Source organism: Ascaphus truei, chromosome 13 (genome assembly GCF_040206685.1).
Source record: "Ascaphus truei isolate aAscTru1 chromosome 13, aAscTru1.hap1, whole genome shotgun sequence".
NCBI classification, from domain to species: domain Eukaryota; kingdom Metazoa; phylum Chordata; class Amphibia; order Anura; family Ascaphidae; genus Ascaphus; species Ascaphus truei.
The window spans coordinates 50,040,700-50,053,673 of record NC_134495.1 but is presented as its reverse complement, the minus strand read 5'-3'; the positions used below and the strand labels follow the sequence as shown (position 1 = coordinate 50,053,673).

Sequence of the window (12,974 nt, the reverse complement as noted above, 5' to 3'; positions counted from 1 at the left end):
TATGCACATCCAGACTTTTGCGTTCTTCTCAAGGATGTCTTCTTTCTACCCCCTTTGTATCTAAAGCCCTCTCCCGCCTTAAACATTTTTCACTGACTGCCCCACACCTCTGGAATGTCCTTCCCCTCAGTACCCGACTAGCACCCTCTCTATCCATCTTTAAGACCAACCTTAAGACACACTTGCTTAAAGAAGCATATGAATAGCACTGTGGATATTCTGAACACATGATACATAAAGCTTGGCCCCCTTTTGCAGTGATTTGCAGCAGCGGCAGGAAGAGGTCTGTGTCTTCAAGACCCACTCCCGGAAACGGAGACCCGATCCGGAAGAGAGAGATGGTGTCTAAGGAGTTTTCACATCAGCCCAACCCTGCTGGAGGAAAAACCAACACCTAACGAGTGACTGCAATTCACTGCGCAAAAACTCCTGCTTTCTTGTGAGTAGGGTTCCGGTTTTTACCAACCGGACCAGCCACCTGCTTTTGTTCCAATTTTGTTATTTTAACTATTGTTGTATTAAATTAGCTCTTTTATTTTTCAGCCTTGCTTGTAATTGTCTTTTGTCTTCAATTTGTTGTTTGTCTTGTATGTGTGCTGTCTGTTCAATTTAGTAGCAGTGTTGCCCTATGATTTGTCTTTCTTCATTTATATTCCACATATTCTATGACATCTGGCTGTGGATTCATCTACATTCCTGGAAGTACAAGTATTGAAGCTAGTCTTTGTGCTTCTATCCAAATTGGACTATTTACAGACTCTGTTTGGACTTTTTAGGCGCCGGTCTGTATGGTTTTTCTGTTGATAGAAATACGCTATACATAAATCAGTTATATACATACATCCCAGTATTGGATATATACATCCAACGGTTATGTACCTTACTTAATAAACACCCGTGGGGTAGCCAACATGGACATAAGGATTCAGGCCCCTACTTAGCATCGGGATTACACAGCTCAACCCCATTATAGTGCGGTCCTTGGGGGCCACCCGATCCGACCTCGCTATAACCAGGGTCGCGCTATTTAAAAAATGGCAGCCGCGCGCCCGATCGGGAGGAGGAGTGGGGAAGAGGTGGAGTGAGGCGCCGGCAGCCCTACATGTCCCCTAGCAGCCACTGTAATTTTCCCAGCATTCCCCACACTCCCCTCATCAGCTCCGCACCGTCCAACCACGGATTCCCGCACCAATTCTTCAGCCTCGCACCGATCCCCCCCCACACTACCCTCCCAGCCTCGCACTGATCCCCTCACCGACCCCCCCCCCAGCCTCGTACTGATCCCCGCACCGATCCCCCAGCCTCACACCGTCCCGTCCCCCCCAGCAGCCCCACGATGCCCCCAAAGGTGGGTGGCTTGTGACACCAAAAGTAGGGGGGGGGGCTGTGTGTGTGTGTGCTCTGTGTGTGTGCACTGTGTGTGTTTTCTGTGTATGCGCCTGCTGTGTGTGCTTGATGTGCTGTGTATGCTGTGAGAGTGTGCAGTGTGTGCTGGTTCTGTGTGTCCAGTGTGCTGTGAGAGTCTGCTGTGAGAGTGTGCTGTGTGTGTGTGCTGTGAATGTGTGCTGTGTGTGTGTGTGCTGTGAGTCTGTGCTGTGTGTATGCAGTGTGCTGTGTGTGTATGCAGTTTGCTGTGAGAGTGCTGTGTGTGTGAGTGTATGCAGTGTGCTGTGAGTGTGGTGTGTGCAGTGTGCAGTGTGCTGTGAGTGTGTGCAGTGTACTGTGAGTGTGTGCAGTGTGCTGTGAGTGTGTGTGTGAGTGTGTGCTGTGTGTATGCAGTGTGCCGTGTGTGTATGTGCTGTGGTGTGAGTGTATGCAGTGTGCTGTGAGTGTGGTGTGTGCAGTGTGCAGTGTGCAGTGTGCTGTGAGTGTGTGCAGTGTACTGTGAGTGTGTGCAGTGTGCTGTGAGTGTGTGCAGTGTGCTGTGAGTGTGTGTATCGCGCTATAACGGGGTTGAGCTGTAGTCTGAGGTACAGTAAAGTAAAGGGGTGTAACGCATAGCTCACCACAAACCAGACGCGACCGCGAGGCTGAGGTTGGGAATTGTATAAACGCCAACCCACAACCGCGAGGGCACACCTAGAGTGTAGATTGGTCTTGCAAGTCAGATCAGGAGTATAGAAGGTAGAGTAGTCATTTATACTTGCTGGGATTGGAGAGTAGTGGATTATCGAGTTGCTTTACCAAGGTCAGGATTGGATAGTGGAGAGTAGTCGTTGAGGATAGCCGAGGTCAGGAGGAGTTCAGGAGTCCAGATACAAGGCAGGGGTCAGGCAGCAGCAGGAACAAAGCAGGGTACAGCGAGGTACAAGGCAGAATTGCAGCAAGGCACAAGGCATGATGCAGCAAGACACAGCGTCACATAAGGTTATGCTCTGCAATGGGTGAATGAGCAATGCAGCTATTTAAAGCGCCATCAGCCAATGAAGAGCCAGGGCAGGACAGAGGAGGAGAATCCGATAGGCTGCTGGGTCACACAGGTATGTCCTGTGACACAGCCAAATTAGGAGCAGAGGCGGAGCTACAAGGCTGGCGCCCTAGTCGCACGTCACTGGTGCACCGCGCATGTCCCTCTGTCGAGCATGCCCGAGTCTTGGAGGCGGTACTGAAGACGCGCTGTTCCTTACGCGTCCCTGAGGTTAGGGGGTGGAGTATGGTGCGTGCGTCACTCACGCCGGGCCTGCCTGTCACAGGAGCGGAGGCAGAAACTGGAGGAACGCGTATGCCGCGCACCTGCACGGAGATGGGACCTTGAGGTGGGGCCTGCGGGAGGACAGATTGCCTGTGCTTAGTCCACGTGCGTAACAGGGCCAAGAGATTGTTGTTGTTTTGGCAGGGGTTCCCAGGTGAGGAAAGGGTCTCCTGCTGCCAGAATGGTGAATCCTCACAGTACCCCCCCCCCCTCTAGGAGCGACCTCCAGACGACTCCACGATGGCTTGTTTGAAAACTTCGAATGAAAGATACGGACCAACTTGGCTGCGTGAACACAGTGGTTTGGAATCCATGATCTTTCCTCCGGGCCGAAACCCTTCCAGTGTACAAGATAATGTAATGAGCCTCTTGAAAACTTAGAGTCCAGAATGGGTTGAATCTCGTACACAGGTTGACCTTGCACCATGTGAGAAGAAGAAGGTGAAATTGGGACCGAGTGTACAGTATATTCTGGACAACATGCTTGAGTAAGGAAACATGAAAGACGGGCGGAATCCTCATTGAAGAAGGCAGCGAGAGTCTGTATGCGACTGGATTGATCCTTTCTGTAATAGGAAATGGACTGAGAAATCTGGGTGCAAATTTCATGGAAGGAACCTTTAGCCTGATGTTTCTGGGTGACAGCCAGACCTTGTCACCGATCTTGAATTCCTGAGCAGGTCTGTGGTGGTGATCTGCCTGGGTCTTCTGCCTATTGGTGGCTGTCCTGATGTTTACCTGAACCTTTTCCCAGAGATTTTGCAGTTCTTTGATCCTGTCGCCTGCCTCTGAGACCCCCGATGAGGAAGAAGAGAGAGGAAGAAAAGACAGGTGGAACCCGTAGTTCATAAAAACGGAGACTCCAGGGTAGATCCGCTTCGTGCATTGTTATGAGCAAACTCTGCCCGAGGCAAGAGCTCGGACCAGTTGTACTTGGAATCGGACACAAAATATTGTATGTATTGTTCTAGTGACTGATTGGTCCCCTCAGTCTGACCATTTGGTTGATGGTGATATCCAGAGGAAAAATACAGAGAAATGCCCAATTGTAGGCAAAACGAGCGCCAGAAGCGAGACACAAACTGAGAACCTCTATCCGATACAATGACCAGTGGCACTCTGTGAAGACGGAAGATTTCTCTGATGAATATATCAGCCAATTAGGAAGAGTTGGGAAGACCTTTGAGAGGTATAAAGTGGAATTGTTTTGAGAATCGATCCACCACCACGAGGATCGTGTTCATGCCCCTGGATACGGATAAATCAACAATGAAATCCATGGACAAGTGTGTCCATGGCCGGTCGGGAACAGGTAAAGGCTGAAGAAGTCCTGAAGGGAGAATCCTAGGAGTTTTAGTCCTGGCACAAGTTGGGCACGCAGCTATGAAGTCCTTGACATCTTTCTGTATCTCGGGCCACCAGAATTTTCTGGTGATGAGATCTAAAGTTCTCCTGGTTCCCGAGTGACCTGCAGATCTGGAGGAGTGACTGGAGAACTTTTTTGCGATGCAAGGAAGAAGTGTAAAGCCGTTCCTCAGGGACTGTAAGATCGGCAGGGATGTGATCCTGTTGCCGCACGATATTTTTAAGGACATTGAAGGTGGTTGCAGAAAGGATATATTTGGAAGGAAGAATGGGTTTTTGTTGGACCTCAGATTTGTCATCCAAGGAGAATTGACGAGAAAGGGCGTCAGCCTTGACATTCTTGGTTCCGGGAAGATAAGAAAACAATACAGACCGGCGCCTTAAAGTCCAAATGGGAGAGTTATGAGTTCAAATTGATGATTTGGAATGTCCAACGAATGTTGCTTTGGTCCAGTTGACAACAGGTTCCTCAGCAGCAGAATGGATATATCATGCAGGGGAGACAAGAGGACAAGATCATAGTGTAACACTGTGTGATTAAACCAAAGAACACATAAACATAGACAGACTGACACACATAACACTGAACAACACTAAACAATAAGCTGACTAATGATATAGAAGATTTAATAAACACAATAAAATGCAGCTGGCTGGTGACGAGCAGGTCTAGGATCCGGTGTGTAAAAACCGGAATCCTACTTACAGCAAGTCTCTAGGATAGGCGCAGGTGAGGGTAGTGTGTGCGTCCGACAGATGATGTTGGTGGACGTGTGCCACATGTAGATGCCTTCAGGAGCTTCCTATGATCTCGGCCGATAATGGCGACGCTTCCTTCTGCCTCACGTGGTGTCCTCCGACGGCGCCCGGAAGTGCGTCACAGCGGGTGGGACGATTCACCAGGTGTCACTGCCGATACCAAATCCTTCAGCCTGCGACTCCAGAAACTGCTTGGAAGGTCTGCTCCTCTCACAGTACAGCTGTGCAATGATTCTCAATAGCCCAAGGCGTTTCGTGCGCATGCGCACTTCTTCAGGATCCCCTGAAGAAGTGCGCATGCGCACGAAACGCGTTGGGCTATTGAGAATCATTGCACAGCTGTACTGTGAGAGGAGCAGACCTTCCAAGCAGTTTCTGGAGTCGCAGGCTGAAGGATTTGGTATCGACAGTGACACCTGGTGAATCGTCCCACCCGCTGTGACGCACTTCCGGGCGCCGTCGGAGGACACCACGTGAGGCAGAAGGAAGCGTCGCCATTATCGGCCGAGATCATAGGAAGCTCCTGAAGGCATCTACACGTGGCACGCGTCCACCAACATCATCTGTCGGACGCACACACTACCCTCACCTGCGCCTATCCTAGAGACTTGCTGTAAGTAGGATTCCGATTTTTACACACCGGATCCTAGACCTGCTCGTCACCAGCCAGCTGCATTTTATTGTGTTTATTAAATCTTCTATATCATTAGTCAGCTTATTGTTTAGTGTTGTTCAGTGTTATGTGTGTCAGTCTGTCTATGTTTATGTGTTCTTTGGTTTAATCACACAGTGTTACACTATGATCTTGTCCTCTTGTCTCCCCTGCATGATATATCCATTCTGCTGCTGAGGAACCTGTTGTCAACTGGACCAAAGCAACATTCGTTGGACATTCCAAATCATCAATTTGAACTCATAACTCTCCCATTTGGACTTTAAGGCGCCGGTCTGTATTGTTTTCCTTGTCTATCACTAACTGTGTTTGGGTTGGTTTTCCTGGCAGCCTTGCCATATTGTTGTATATTTATCACATGTTGTAATATTTGCACTGCATTGTATAATTTAATTTTTTAGCGCTAATCACACCATCCTTTTTCTAGTCCGGGAAGATAAGAGATTATAATGTTGAATCTTGAGAAAAACAGCGACCATCTGGCTTGGCGGGCTCCAAGGCGACAGGTTCCTTTGATATATAACAGGTTTTTGTGGTCCATCAAGATTGTTATAGGTTCCTCAGTGCCTTCCAGAAGGTGTCTCCATTCTTCAAGTGCTAGTTTCATGGCCAGAAGTTCACGATTCCCGATATTATAATTGCATTCAGCGAAATAATTTTTTGGGGAGAAAAATGCTCAAGGGTGCCAACGCTGACATCAGATGCATCGACTTCGAGAGTGAATGGAAGTTTGTGATCGGGATGGTTAAGAATGAGTGCGGACACAAACGCCTTTTTAAGGCGAGAAAAAGACTGAATGGCTGTGGGAGGCCAAGAAATATTATCTGCTCCTTTCTTAGTTAATGCTGTAAGAGGGGCTACCAAGAAGAAAAGTTCTGAATAAATCTGAGATAATAGTTGGAAAGTCCTAGAAACTGTTGGATGTCTTTAAGAGTGGTGGGTTGAGGCCAATCCAGTACCGCTTTGACTTTTGCAGGATCCATGGTACAGTAAGACCAGTATTGGAGATGATGTATCCTAGAAAAACGGAAGATGCTTGATGGAATTGGCATTTTTCGAGTTTGCCAGAGTCTATTTTCCCGTAGGCGCAGAAGTACTTGTTTAACGTGGGGTACATGTTCCTTCTTGGATTTAGAAAAAATCAAAATGTCATCCAAATAGATAATCACAAAATAATTAAGAAGATCCCGAAAGATTTTGTTGACAAAATCTTGAAACACAGCAGGAGCATTACACAGACCAAATGGCATGACCAAGTACTCATAGTGTCCATCTCTGGTATTGAATGCAGTTTTCCATTCGTCGCCTTGACGAATTCTAATGAGATTATAGGCCCCACGTAAGTCTAATTTGGAGAAAATGTTAGCGCCTTGTAGATGGTCGAAGAGTTCTGATATGAGAGGAGGTGAATAGCAATTCTTAATGGTGACTTTATTGAGACCACGATAGTCAATACATGGGCGTAATGACCCGTCTTTCTTCTTCACAAAGAAGAATCTGGTAACGGCAGGAGAAGTAGAGTTTCGAATGAATCCCCTCTGTAGATTCTCAGCAATGTATTCCCTCATGGCCTTGGTCTCCTGCATGGATAATGGGTAAGAGGCCCCTCTGGGCGGAGACGTACCTGGGAGTAATTCAATGGGACAATCAAAAGGACTATGCAGAGGTAACACTTCAGACTTGACCTTATCAAAGACGTCGCTGAACTCGGCATACTCCTCAGGCAATAGTACTGTCATTTACTGTACATATTGCTCATTGTTTATATGGACCCTCTCTGGTCTGGCTCTTACATTTATATTTGTTTTACTCTATTTATTTTGCTTAACCCATTGAGAGCATCACAAAATACCTACGGCTATACTACCCTGAAAGTGCCCAATCCTGCCTGATCTCGGAAGCTTAGCAGGGTGAGGTTTGATTAGTACCGGGATGGGAGACTGCCTGAGAAAACCTGGTGCTGTATGTGAATCACACATTTTTTTTCTCCCCCATTTTAATCTTTTCTTTTTTATTTCTTTTCTCTTTCCTTTTTTTTTTCATGTTGTTGCAATTTGTTAAGTCATTTATATTGCATTTATGTGATTATTATTACTTATGATCATGTTTTTATCTTTGTTGAATGTACACTTGTTTTTCTTGGATACCCGTGGGTGTGACTGTGTGTACTCAAAATCAACCATTAGAGTATCTATTGTCCTGCCATCTCCCCTTTTTTGAGATGTTACCTCCCATTTCAAAAACAACAATAATATTGTCTATTAATAGATCTATCATTTTACCACTATAGCAGCCATAATTATAGGTCTGCTCAAGTGTTGTGGATTTGAATGAATTATTCATTCTTGTCCTCTGATTGGCTTGTAATTTGAGAACGAACAGCCAATGATAGCAGTTGGTGGGATATACTGTAAAAGGACCCACACGGGTGCCCAAGATTTCAACTGATGAAGTATATTTACTATACGAAACGCGTCGCGAGTGAACTGTGCAATTAGCTTCCCTATTCCATCTTTGGGGGCCAGTTTACACCGTTGTGTACCCTTCCTGTCACGATTTTCCATCTTAACCGGCATCCACAGACGCCTAGAGGGGGCTTTCCTTCCACACATGTGCATTAGCTTTGGATACCACGCCACTACCTGCATACATGCGGAGGTGATTCCTGCAGCAAGTGCCATATAGTGAGTCCCAGCGCGCGGGATCTCCACATAAACGGACCTGAAATTGCCCCCCTGTCTGACTGATGATGATGCCGATCTATTGAACATTTCGCTGACCTGGATACTCATTTATTCTTACTTACATGTAAGTTATTTTATTGCCTTATTTTGTATTACATTTACAATTTTTCCTTACCTTGGTGCACTCCTGTGCTTCTTTTCTTGGTCATTCTGTTCGCCGGCGGGGTCTTCCACCGGAGTTCATTTTTTGGAGTGAGGGGATACACTTCAAGCCATAGGAGCAGCAAGAGGAGGGAGAAGAATTAATTTCAGCAACACTAGGAAGCAAGAGCGCGGACTGAACTTTCTTTGACTAAGAAGAGAGATAATGTATGCCACCGTGACACGTGGAGAAGTGAAGCGAGAGGAATTTATCTCAAACTGAATAAAGCATTGAATAAAGCATTGATTCAGGAACCCCCAGCACTCGTGGGGATCTCATCCATAGCGTTGTGTGTGGGCAGCCAGGGTTCGTGAAGCGAATGAAAGGCAGACATGACAGGAGGCATTACGCCAGGAGCGACAGGATTAGGAACAGGCCGAGACTCATGTACTGAGAGAGTGAGGGATCGGAAGTTCTCCTGAAGGATGCGCATATGTTGGTCATTATCTATTCATTTTTCCTCAATGCTAGACAAAATGTTGGCGTGCGTGCTCAGGACTCTTCCTACCTCAGCGGGGTTGAAGTTTGTGTGGCTGAGCATAGTGTAAAGCGTAGCTCACCACAAATCAGACGCAACCGCGAGGCTGAGGTAGGGAATTGTATAAACGACAACTCACAACCGCGAGGGCGCACCTAGGGTGTTGATTGGTCTTGCAAGCCGGATCAGGAGTACAGAAAGTAGAGTAGTCGTTAATACTTGCTGTGCCGGGATTGGAGAGTAGCGGATCGTCGAGGTACTTTGCCAAGGTCAGGATTGGAGAGTGTAGAGTAGTCGTTGAGGATAGCCGAGGTCAGGAGTAGAGAGTTTGGGAGTCCAGATCAGGGGTCAGGCAGCAGCAGGAAAAAGGCAGGATACAGCGAGGTACAAGGCAGAATTGCAGCAAGGCACAAGGCAGGATGCAGCAAAGCACAGCGTCACATAAGGTTATGCTCAACAATGGGTGAATGAGCAATGCAGCTATTTAAAGCAGAGGAGAAATCCCGGCGGTCACTGCAAAAACTCCATGTAGTTCAACCAAGCGTTATAATAGAAAAAACTTTATTGGTACAAAATGGTGAACATAGAAAAAACCTCTAACGTGTTTCGTCCCGCGAAGGGATAAAGTCTTTGATAAAGTCCCTTCGCGGGACGAAACGCGTTAGAGGTTTTTTTTCTATGTTCACCATTTTGTACCAATAAAGTTTTTTCTATTATAACGCTTGGTTGAGCTACATGGAGTTTTTGCAGTGACCGCCGGGATTTCTCCTCTGTTTCAATTACCTACCGGATCGGCAGGAGCACGCAGACCGCGCTACAGCAGAGAGGACAGCCCTACACCAGCATCTTTGGGGGACTCACGGATTCCAGCCAGCTGAGACGGGTAATACACTGTGTGACACGGGGTCTGGTAAGGGTAGCTGTAACAGGGGAGTAATCCCTGTTCAAGTAATGTGCCTTTAATCTAGCAGTGTGGTGGTGGTTAACTGCTGGTAGTCAATTAATAAACACCACCTGCCTGATTTAGATTGCTTACAAAAGCCTGTCTGTTGAGACAGGAAGGGTGTCTCCTTAGCTCATACCTGAGCTGAACTTGGGAGAGAGGAGAGATTGTCTTTACTCTCACAACCTGTCTTGAGCTCTGCCAGAAGAGCTGCTTTCAAGACACAGGGAAAACTTCTAAACCTGAATGCTGACACACCCTGAGGGAAGGGAGCTGAACCAGGAACAGAGAAGATTTTCCCTCCAAGGAACAGATAAGACTTTCATTCTTAAGAGACTTCTTATATCTGCTTATTTCATGCTATATGTTTTGGGGCTGGGAGACATGCTTAACTAAGGGAGTTGTGAAATTGCATAGTATTTCACTAGAAATACTCCCAAGTGAATAGAAGCTTTGTTTCCCCCTTGTTTGTATGGATTCCTAATGTTAAGGAAAAGGCACAATAAAGCCTCGTTATAATTTCACCTTATAAAGTCTCCAATTGTGTACCTCTGTGAACGTCCGTCTACAGTAGCAGTTTCTGTTTTTCTCTTGACTTACTCGGCGGCATGTATCTCTATGTGTAGCCCTGTACTTCTAAACAGCTACTGAATTTTTAGCCCCCACCTCGGTTAATCCTTTACACGTGCGTTTCTGTTATATTGTGACTTATCTATTCATTTACTGCTGATAGTGGTGGTCACCTCCGTTTTTTGTACACAGGAACTTTAGGACTGCTTACCTTATATAGCAAGTTTTGGTAGCATCAGTGCTTCTTTGGGGTCATATCCCCCCTTTTTTTACCAGCTATTTAAAGCGCCATCAGCCAATGAAGTGCCAGGGCGGGACAGAGGAGCAGAATCCAATAGGTTGCTGGGTCACACAGGTGTGCCCTGTGACACAGCCAAATTAGGAGCGGAGGCGGAGCTACGTGTCACGCACGTCACCGACGTGGAAGGCTGGCGACCTGGTCGCACGTCACTGGTGCACCATGCATATCCCTCTGCCGAGTGTGCCCGAGTCTTGGAGGCGGTACCGAGGACGCGCTGTTCTATGCGCATCACTGAGGTCGGGGCAGAGTCCGGTGCGTGCGTCACTCTTGCGCCAGGCCTGCCTGTCACAGGAGCGGAGGCGGAGACTGGGGGAACGCATATGCCCCGCGCGTGCGCGGAGACGGTACCTGGAGGCGGGGCCAGCGGGAGGACAGACTGCCTGCGGGTAGTCCACGCGCGCGTAACAGGGCCAAGGGATCGTGCATCCTGAGTGTCTTTCATGGCAGAGGTTCCCAGGTGAGGAGAAGGTCTCCAGCCGCCAGAATGGCGAATCCTCACAAGGGGTTACATAAGAAAAGAAAAATTCAAACACAAAAATAGGCAAACTCACTTTGCATGTCGATTTTTTTTAAATACATCAAATAAACAGATAATGAACAAACAGTCTATAAATCATTGAAGACACAAAGAAAACACATGCAGAATTTTTTGAACCGTTTATAATATTGTCGTCAAAGGTAGACCTTTCACAGATATGGAACATGACATTGAACTGCAAGAAATCAACGGATTTGATTTGGGTCTTATAATACACTCCCGAAAATCTTGCACAGATATTGCAAACCAGATAGGGCAGGAAATGCATAAGAAACTCCTCCAGCAGCAGCGGAAAGCACAGCGGAGCACAGCCGTAAAGCAGACAGGGTGTAGACGTGGGTGGTGACTAAAAAAAGTTTATTGCAACAGACATGTGTAGCTGATGGATCCTCTGACGCGTTTCAGCCCTCAGGCCTTTGTCAAAGAGTGATCCATCAGTGTGGGGAGACATTGATCAGGCCTTTGTTCACGCTGATTGCTCTGATAGGACTAAGTTGATAAAAAGAAACAAGAATCAATCAATGACAAAAAACAAGTTTCAAGATCATCCTTTATTCATAACCAAATTTAGCAGACAGGCCCCACAGATTCAACACATTATATCCAAGCATTGGAACGTGTTGAAACTTGATCCAGATTTGGAACCATTTGTATTGAGGCCCAGATTCGCATTTAGAAGGGCTTATACCCTGGCTACTTCCTTCTCCAAAAGTCTTTTTCAGTCGCCATCTCAATCCAAGGTTAGGAACATACCCAAAGGGTTTTTCAAATGTGGCTTTTGTAAATGCTGCCAATATGCATTACCCACTAAAATAGTTGCCACGGTGTCCACCGTCACCAAATTTAGAATCTCAACATTTATCAACTGTCACACGAGCTATGTTGTGTAGGTCATACTGTGTGGTTGTAATGCTAGATACGTTGGCAGGACAATTCGTCCATTACACATGAGAATATCAGAACACATAAGATTGATCCACAAAAAAGATCTTTTACATCCTGTATCCAAGCATTTTTCATCATGTTCACTTGGCGGTTTAAAGAACTTTAGGTTTTTTGGCATTGCACACATCCCCACACATATCAGAGGGGGGGACCGACTTAATAGGTTAAATAAAATAGAGATGCAATGGATCTTCCTGTTAGATACTCTTCAGCCACATGGTCTTAACGTTGACTGGGAACTGCAGCATTTTTTGCATGACTAGATATATTCATGTTCATATATGTTCTTCCTGGTTTTCCCCTTTGCCTCTTCCCTCCCCTCCCCCTTCTTCCCCTTTCCCCTTCCCCTCATTGTTCTGACATTAGCCCACTAATATAAGTCTATGTTAACTTTGCACACAATGTTGCTATGTTGTTGCCACTATTCACTCATTATTAATAGAGATGTCTATTTTCTATCTTATTGAACAATGTTATCATATACCAGACATATGTATTCTTTATGTTCTATTTCAATGATTTGCCAGGTATAATCCAGTACATACATATGCTTATACACCTATTTGCATATATACTTATATATGTATACATTCCTATATTATGTAGTTGTATTTGCTAATTATTGTACAAAAAATGAGTTCCTGGCATTGTTTTTAACACTGTTTTTAATACCCCTGTTACATGGTAATTAGGAGAGTTACCCACCTCACCTGATTTCTACCTGGCGCAGGTGTTTTGTGTTAACTCTGCCTATATCCATGTACTCCCCACACTGATGGATCACTCTTTGACAAAGGCCTGAGGGCTGAAACGCGTCAGAGGAT

General features: G+C 46.2%; 1 pseudogene; it reads left to right on the top strand.

Annotated features, from left to right (window-relative positions):
- Window positions 1–7,339: 7,339 nt before the first annotated feature.
- LOC142465321 (5S ribosomal RNA) lies at window positions 7,340–7,458 on the top strand (annotated as a pseudogene).
- Window positions 7,459–12,974: the final 5,516 nt, after the last annotated feature.